This window comes from Sylvia atricapilla, chromosome 4, assembly GCF_009819655.1.
Source record: "Sylvia atricapilla isolate bSylAtr1 chromosome 4, bSylAtr1.pri, whole genome shotgun sequence".
Classification (NCBI taxonomy): Eukaryota; Metazoa; Chordata; class Aves; order Passeriformes; family Sylviidae; genus Sylvia; species Sylvia atricapilla.
Genome location: NC_089143.1, coordinates 18,261,835 through 18,271,767, shown reverse-complemented (window position 1 = coordinate 18,271,767; position 9,933 = coordinate 18,261,835).

Here is a 9,933-nt window from a genome sequence, read left to right as displayed (position 1 = left end):
TCCTCACACCCAAACAAATGTTTCCAAACAAAGGAAAAGAGGGTTCAGGTTCACTTTTAAGGAAAAGCACCAGAAACTTCTGTGTTTCCTTCACCGTGGTTGGCCCAGTGCCAACACAGGGGCACAGGTTGGATTTTTGGGATGTTTCTCAAAACCTGCAGCTGCTTCTATTGGGCAGCAAGGCAAATAACCCTCCTAAAACATTAAGTACTTAACAAGGAGCACAGAGGTGTTCAGGGCTTTTTAGGGTGCCTTAGCCATGTATAAGGGCTTTCCTGCACCTGAGCATGGCTTCTGGGGTTTTTTTGTGTTGTTTGTTATTTCCTCACTTATTAAAACCTTTTGATTCAAAGCACACCTAATCAGCTGTCTCGCAGTTATTCTAAGCCGTTCTTAGAGAAGAGCTGGACACCCTCAGAACTTGATGCACCTTCATGAGGCTCATTACACGCTGGCCTCATGTAAGATTGTGAAAAATGAGGTTCACTTTCTTGGTAAAATTTCGAAAGTTTAATAAAAAGACAATTAGGAGACAGAAATAAAGCAAAATATTAATTATATGGCTGGGTGACTTGGCATCCAGCCAAGAGCACTCCTGCTAACGAAAAGGCTCACTCCTTAAAAGTACCAGCCTGTTGCATATTTATAAATTCCACATGTTTATAAATTCACATGCATGATTCAAGCATTCCTCTTGAGTGAGAATTTCTCTGTTCAGTTTCAACTCCCCCCCAACCATTCTACTAATTTAGCATTTGATTACTCCTTGTTCTTGGTGGTGCCTCTTGGTTGTCTCATGCCCCATTTTCTGATAACAGAAGATCAGTAAATTCCTTCTTGGAGCTTTGCTTCACTATTCTCTTCATCTGGATAATTCAGGAATAGGGGAGGACCCCCTCTACCTTCCCATTTGGCGGTTTAGATGTTACAAAAATGTTTTTTTTACTTTTAATGCTATGTTATAACCCCAAAAATATACATATTCATCTTATCAACATTTCTAAACTCTATTAAAAAGAAACTAGAAAAACCTTCCCACGTTATACATATAGCATTCATTTCAATATTTGGGAAAAGCCAACTTTATAATATGCATTTATAACAAGGTTGTGTCATTGCGGAGTCTCAGTGTCCTCTGCCCATTTCTGATCTAAGAAAGGTAATTTTGGACAATCTCTTTTTTCCAGCATTTCCAGTCCACATCTGCTTTTTGCTCTTCTGATGAAGCAATGAAAAGTAAATTCGTCACGTTCAATATCTTCCAACTGAGCACATTGAAAATGTTAACAGAATCTGTTAGTTTGGCTAATCCAGCAAATTTACCAGTGGCTCCTTGCTTTCCCTGCCCATTCCTGTCTAATTATTCGCTCACTTCTTTGTGTTTATCTCCTCTGCCAGGCAGCTTTTGGAGAGCAGGGGCTCCTCCTGTGTCTCAGAGGGTTGCTTGGTACAGTGAACCTCAGTAGTTTGGCTGTGCTCCTTCTTGCCCTGCTCAGCAATTCCTGATGCCAATATAATTTTAAATGATTCAATGTTTTCTTGCTATTAAACAAATAACACGGAGCAACCTTAGCAGAGCCTTTCACACCCCTCCTGGTTTGTACCCACTTGTTTACAGCTCTACAAACTTCAGCTGAACTCCATCTGCCTGTTTTAAAAGGCATAAAAATGATGTATAAAAATACCTAAGCACCCTACACAAATTCTCATAACTGAAGCCCATATGGCAATTGTAAAAACAGAAATGTAAAAAGTTCAAGGCAGACAACTCAGGAAAAAATACAAAAATATTTAGAGTCTTTTTGGAAAAAAGTTCTTAAAAAATGTAGCTGGTCTCCTTGACACAATGTATTCTGAAAATTTAGTTTCCAACGTAGTGAAAGATACAAAAGTTCCTTAACCTTATAACCCATCCTGATTAAAATAGCCTTCAAATTATATCTCATTGGTAGGTACAGAACAACACATACTACACAGAATTAGCAGAAATTCTCCTTTCCAAAAGCCTAAACTTGTCCAGGTTGGTTTATATTCAATTGATTCATTGTCCTTGAATTTTGAAGTACAAGGCTTTCAGAGCTGGGACACTGCAGTTGCACTCAGGGCTGTGAAAGTAATTTTGAGTCAACATAAGAAGAGTGCAAGTCAGAGAACAAGCTGGAATGGAAATGCCAAGTGAGAAAAAGTGGAACTTATTTTCTTTTCAAATTACTCAACTGGGGGAGTGACAGGAAAAGTTTCACGCTTAAACCCCTTTTGTTTTCTGAAAGTTTTCAGCATCTAAGAGTCCTGGGTTACAGTGGAAATTCTCTTGCTTCTTTTAGCTGTGCTGTAATTTCCATGAGCGGCAGACAGCTTAGCAGTGATACTTACCATGTCACACAGTGCTTCAAAGCCTTGCACAAAAACTGAGGAACACTCTGGAAGATTAGGGGAAAAAAATCACAGTTAAACACAGCTGCATCTTAGTTAATATTTTTAACTACATTTATTTGCAAGAGGCATGTAATTAAAACTGAGAGGAGAGGATTCTGCTCTCACTGCAGGGTACAGTTGTCAGTCAAACCATTTTTAGACCTTGGTCTGAGGATGTGTCTACAAACACTTCAGATTGACAGGCGGGATGTAACAACCTATTTTTGAATAATAATGTGGGATTTGATTGGCAACTCAACAATGGCAGAATGCAGCCATTCATGCACCCTTTTTGTACCTTTTTATACCTTTTTATTATCTGCTGCTGTACCACTCCCCTGTCGTGCACATCCCTGCTGTCAATAAAAATGGGCCTGGCACTGAACTCTACACAGCCAGCACAGTCCACGGGATCAGAACGTCAGAATGAGAACATTAAAACCCAATAAAAAGTAAAATGCTTTTAAATGTAATACTCTGACTGCATCCTGAGCAGCATGACTGGTGTTTCCAGGTCCTTTACAAATACATCTTTGGCAGTTTAACCCTGGCATTGAGTGTAATTTCCAGGATTTCCAGAATTTCCAAATTTTTCCAGAATTTCCAAATGGTCCTGAATTCCACACTGTGATGCAAATCCCTCTAGGCCCCCGTCACATGTGCTCAGAAGTACTCAGAAATTTGAGGGCTGGATTAAAACCTTCAGAAAAACTAAAATACATAAATCCAGGCAGACATAAGGCAGAAACGAAAGTTTAGTTTTAAATAAGTAGAGAATGTTTTAAGTGCCTTAAGCAAATAAAGAGCCTTTATCAGTTAGTAAGAAAAGCCTTAAAGCCTAGTTTAAAGTTCAGTAGCAGAGTTAACTAATCCCTAGATGTAATGAAAACATAATGTAGCATTGCTAACATTCCTAGATAGAAGAGGTAGAACTATGTACATAGAATTTGTGTAAGAAATTACAACCACTTTCACACATCAATGTTAGGCCCGGATAGGTCCAAGAGGGCAGTAGCAGAATCGTGTTTGTAGCTGACTGGGTAGAAAAAAAATAATAAAAATGCACTGCTTTGAGAATACTGGTTATCATGGATGGATGCTGCTGCTGTTACTGATGGGGCTGCTGCTGCTGATGGAGAGGCTGCTGCTTCTGCTTGGGACATGGGGAACTTATGCCAAACAGCTTTGCATAAACTGTTATCCTTTGCACTCTTCACCTTCTAGACTGATCTTCTAGCCATGCAATAAACAACTTTTACAACAACCCAGCCTTTCTAGTCTGCTAGACACTGTGACCTTAAATTCTTCATTTCCTCATAAAAAAAACCCCGTTGCTTTGATTTACAGGGCAGCTTCTTCTCAGGTTTTGTGAAGTTTAGAGAAGTCAAGCTTGTGGTGTGTGTCTGTTCTACCATGGACAGAACATCTTCTTTTTCATTTAACAGGTCTTTGCTTAAATTGTGGTGATAGAGGTGTTTTCATGCATTTTGAAAAGCACTTTGTCAAACATCAGGCTTTACGTCTTTGTCAGGTATCAGTGCTACAATTCACTTACCCGTGACTTTTAATGGTAGCAGAGTGGAGTTCTCTTGGCTTAAAATTTGGTTGTCTGGTACAAGTTATCCTTATAAACTTATCTCACTTTCAACAGAGAGAGAGGGAGGCAGAATTGGAAACTAATTCGCCCATCCATCTCAGCCAGTTTCCTTGGAGGGATGAATTGGCCCTTTGTCTCTGGATACTGAGCAACAGCATCCTGCATGTGCACTCTGAGTATTTTTCTTCTTCAGTGTCATCAGCTGATGATGACAAGAGGAAATTTTTAAACCAAGAACTTCTTCATCTCAACCCTGCTTTAAAATGTTGCTGTGTGGGCTTGTAGGAGCAATTGGATATAAACAAAAATTTCTGTAATGACATTTGGAGGCAGATGTACTTTAGCTGATTCAGATCCCCATCTAAATCATAATTTCTCAGAAAAACAAAAATAATAAATTCTCAAAAATAATAAGTTTTCAGATAAATGAAACCAATGAATTCTTAACAACAGTAAGTTCCTAGATAAACAATTCCCTGGCAGCTGCCAGTTCTTAAAAAAACTTTCAAGAACTTCTCAGGTGCTACCTCCTGACCTTTTCCATTCGCTTTTAGCCTCAAAAAGCTGTTTGATTTTTCTCCACTGTAACTATCTTTGTGACACTAATTAAAAGCAACTTCTGTCTCTATGGACACTGAAAAGCCATTCCAGCTTCAGGTTACTTGAGAACTTGGACAATTCTTTTATCCAAGACCAACCCTGACATTAATCACAGTCAATCCCAGTTTGACTCAGTCCTTGATCTACAGACACCCCACAAGTTTCTGGTGCTGGAAAGAGGCTGACAAACTGTCAGCAACAGCAATAAATAATGGGATGGGCAACTGCTTCATCCCTGCTGTTTCTGGGAGTGCCTTAGGAAGCCAAAAGAAGAAATGCGCAGACAACAAATCCCAGAATTACATTTTTCAGGTTAGGTGTATGAAGAGAAGGAACAAAGCCAATGTCTTTGGCTTTGTTTTTGTCTCTGCTCTGTTTTCAAGTGCAGAAAACTTGAACTTCTGAGCTGAAAATTCTCAGATTTGTACCTTTTCAGACAATGCCTATTAAAATTGTTTTGGTTTATATTTCAATTTTACTGCCTTGCAGAGAAGATGATGTGGTGGCCAAGGAGCATAAGTAATTTTTCTTACAACACGTTGTTCAAAAACATCCCAGAAAGAATATTCCTGTCCTATCCCACTCCTATTAAATCACAGGTTATCTTAGAAACCTGAGTTCCACCACAGGTGATGGAAAATATCCACTTTCTTTTCTACAAAGTGTTCAGTTTGTAAGAGCATTCACTTTTTTCTTCAATTCATTGCTTGAATTCTTCTTCTACAGTAGATGTTGACTTATATTTTCTAGGAAGACTGTAAAGTTCTGTTAAAAATGCAGAAAAAAAATGTGATTAATGAACACTAACCATAGCTGTAAAAAAGAAATTTAAAAATTATCTCATTAGAATAAAGCGCTTACATGTTTATCTTCAAAATTTCAATCAGTTCAAGAGAAGAGGTTTTCTTTTATTCTCTTTAATTAATATATTCAGTATAAATGACTGATTTTTATCTCAGTAATAAAATTTTAAGCCAAAGGAAGATAATTCAGGCAAAATAATTAAATCTGATAAGTGTCAAGCAACTTAAAACGTCACTGGAATGTATCTATATTTGGTAACTTTCCCTCAGGAAATTCAGAATTTAGCATGGGAAATGGTGTTTTTCAAAATTCTTCAAGAGTTTAAATAGAAGAAATAGCATTCCAGCAAACTGATCTCAAAAAGTTCTGTGACTGTGTTATATACTTACATAAATCTGTTTTGCCTTTTCATTTCCTGGCAATGCTCAGATTAGGAAGTAAAGACAAAACGTTTTAATCACATCAACTTTGATTTCTGATAGACACACAGGTTTATAGTACAAGAGTGCTTGCACTGTGGCTTAAAAGGGATGGAGGGAATAAGAATTCACGAAAACTAATAAAGCCGACTGTGTTTACATGACAAATATTACTGAAAAAATAATATGAACATGGTCTGGCAATTGTTATACACGCAGATTAAGAGCTTAATATTTCTGACATTAAAAAAAATTAATAATTTCTTTAGCCCAAATAGTAGAAACCTCTGTTTTAATTTCAAGGATTTACCCTTCTGTATAATCCATGAAGCAGAAAGGTTTTTGTCCACAAAGTGCTGGTTGAATTGAATCGTTTACCTAAAAATCTGAAAGAGTGGATGCTTCCTGCAAAGGTATTCTGGTTCCTGTCAATGTGATGAGGTTTCCTGCATAAATTATTTGGTGAAAACTTTTCTCTGGAGGCATCAGCATAGATGATTATCAAACTTCCTTTGCCTGTGGAATTATTTGCTTTTATTGCTTTTCTTCTCCTTATAAACCCAAACACTTTTTATCATAAGACAACATCCACTGTGATTTACATGGTGGGGGTTTATTTATGACCTCTAACATCATGGAGCCCAACCATTCCAGGGCCATCACTAACCCATGACCCCAAGTGTCACATCCACAGGTCTATTAAATAAAACCTAGCAACAATCAAATAATGTGTACTCAAACATCTGTGAGTCTAAAGTCATCAAGAAGGAAACCAATGATGCTCGGTTTTCGTGGAAGCTTGTGTTGACCAATGGATCAATGGCACAAGCATTTCTGATCAATGATATTTGGAAAAAAAAGTCAGCTGAGATCACTGTTCTGGAGTCTGCTGTCTGACTTTACAGGTGATAAATAATTCCAGAAAGGTCTCTGTGCTGAGGTAGAGAGCCTGCTAATGAGCACTAATAACACTTGATGGTTTTGTTGCTGGCTGGGAGATTCGTTGCTTTTCATCTGCACATCCTGGTGAAGCTGTGAAGTAACCAGCAGGTAGATACTAACCCTATTATTGTTCTGTTTTTCTATTATTCATTTTATCCCCCATCTGTCCTTATTTGTTCTTCTGCTGGAAAAACAACGTTCCTCTGGACTGTGTTGGAACCCGCTGTGCTCAGATGAGGAAGGCAAGCGAGCAGAGGCAGTAGGTGGTTTGTCCCCTCAGGCCACCACTTTGATATTTTTCATATTATTCTTTTTTTGGTAAAAGAAACTAGGGAAGTTTTTTTGTGTGGATCCCCTGCCAGCCTGCCACAGGGCTTGCTTCTGTTTCAAGCAAGGAAATGGGTAATAAGTAGGAGTGAAGTGTTGTAAGCATCTAATGCTGCAGAATAACTCGCTTTGGTTGGAAGGATCAGGCCCATTCTACCTCCAGAACTTCATGAGCTGTAAATTATTGCAGGACCAGGGTCCAGCACCTGGGTCAGGGCAATCCCAAGCACAAATACACGTTTTGGGAAGACTGGACTTCTCCTGGGGGGACGGATTTGGGGGTGTTGTTTGGCAAGAAGCTCCTCCTGACCCAGCAGTGTGCACTCACAGCCCAGGAAGCCCCCACTTCCTGGGATCCATCCTCAGCAGCACAGGGAGCAGAGGGGGGAAGCAGGACTAAGACAGAAAAGGCAAAGGCATTAAACGTGGGACAAAGATTCCAAAGTGGTAAAATGGGAACGCGGTGAAATCACTATGGGAATATGCAAGGCTTTGTAAAATACTGTGAATATAGAAAGTTTCTTGAGAGGAAAGCAAAATATCTTATTTACTTATTTACCTGACAAAGGTCAAAGATAAAGTTTCTCTCTTTACACTTTTCAGGAAAACACCAGAGGTTATGAAAGGAGCAATTGGTGCTAAAGAACATGTCGGCACTAGTGCAAAAGGCAATGACATTTTCCAGGACGTCAGGTAAAGTCGAAAAGAAATCAGAAAGCTCATAGCTCCCAAATTTCTGGGGTTCAGAAACAACCTCTCTATAACAGGGTCACAAAACTCCCTGTGCTTTAGTACAGGTCATATAGGGAAAAGGGTTGGAATGTATTTAAGAACTAAGATCAAGAGGACAAAAATATTTTCAGGAATTTTGTGAATAGCTCAGGATGGCCCAGGAATCCCACAGGCTGTGCACATCTGCCTGCTCCATGCAGGGCCAACATGCTCTAAAACATCTTGAGGGCTACCAAACCCCCCTTAGACAACTGAATCCCTCCTGTCCAAGGCAGACACCTCCATGGGAGCAAACACCTTGTGGCTCTGTGTGTCATAAACACAATTACAGAGTTCTTTGTCTGTCTGAGAGCTCCAGAGCTGTGTGTCTGTCTGACCTCCAGAGCTGTGTGTCTGTCTGGGCACTCCAGAGCTGTGTGTCTGTCTGTCTGGGAGCTCCAGAGCTGTGTGTCTATCTGAGCACTCCAAAGCTGTGTGTCTGTCTGAGAGCTCCAGAGCTGTGTGTCTATCTGAGCACTCCAAAGCTGTGTGTCTGTCTGAGAGCTCCAGAGCTGTGTGTCTGTCTGGGAGCTCCAGAGCTGTGTGTCTGTCTGAGAGCTCCAGAGCTGTGTGTCTGTCTGACCTCCAGAGCTGTGTGTCTGTCTGGGCACTCCAGAGCTGTGTGTCTGTCTGAGAGCTCCAGAGCTGTGTGTCTGTCTGACCTCCAGAGCTGTGTGTCTGTCTGGGCACTCCAGAGCTGTGTGTCTGTCTGGGCACTCCAGAGCTGTGTGTCTGTCTGAGAGCTCCAGAGCTGTGTGTCTGTCTGGGAGCTCCAGAGCTGTGTGTCTGTCTGAGAGCTCCAGAGCTGTGTGTCTGTCTGGGAGCTCCAGAGCTGTGTGTCTGTCTGGGCACTCCAGAGCTGTGTGTCTGTCTGAGAGCTCCAGAGCTGTGTGTCTGTCTGACCTCCAGAGCTGTGTGTCTGTCTGGGCACTCCAGAGCTGTGTGTCTGTCTGAGCACTCCAGAGCTGTGTGTCTGTCTGGGCACTCCAGAGCTGTGTGTCTGTCTGGGAGCTCCAGAGCTGTCTGTCTGAGCACTCCAGAGCTGTGTGTCTGTCTGGGAGCTCCAGAGCGGTGTGTATGTCTCCCTTGACTACCAGCAGGGCTGAGCGTAATGAGCTGAAATATGCAGATGTAACTGTGAATGCGATGAGTTGTGTTTGGGCCATACCTCTCAAGCATTTTAAAAATCAATGCAAGTGTCTACAGAGTCATCCTAAAGTACTTGTTATTAAAGGAGATGGAGGAGATGTGACAAGTGTCTACCAGTGAGTTAAAGGTAGCAGAGATAGAAACATGCTCTTCATGTTCACTACATGTGGGAAAAGAGAAATGGTTTAAATTACAGCAAGAGAGGTTTGTTCTATCCACCCAGGAGGCTTTGCTGAGAGGGAGAGTTGACCCCTAGAAAAAGCTGTGTGGTGCAAAAGTGCTCTACTACCCGCTAAAAGCAGTCAGGGAAACTCTGTGTTTCTCTCAGGTTTGTCTAAATACCAGTTTTAAGGTGGTGGCTGGAGCCTCTCTGGAGCCTCTGCCTGCACTGTATTCTACTGTAATCTACAGTTTATCTGGTTAAAATGGTACCAGGCTTTAAAATCATTGTTTAACATATTTCTCCATATTTTCCTCTGTTTTTTGAAAAGATATGTTGCTTATTCCTTTAGGTTCTTCTGTGTTTTCATGCCCCTGAAGACATAAAAGGAGGTCAAAACCAACTGAACAATGAAGGCAGCATATATCAATTATTCCTACTTTGCATCTGCTAACAAAGTTTTCCTTCCCTTTCCCTTACCTGACACCCTTGATTTTGTTCATACAAAAAAAACTTTCTTTTTCATTAATCCAGAAATTCCCACTTTGATTATTCAAGCTACTTCGTGTAATATCTCCCTCTCTTCCCCTCTTTCCATAGTTAAATCACCTGTTATGACTAAACTCAGCTGCCTTCAGCGTTGCTGATTAAGAAAACAGCCTTCTTTTCACTCAGATGTTCAGCATTTTTAACAAGAAACCATGAATGCCAGAGAGATTTCTGCTCAGAGAGAAGTTTTCATGTGTTTG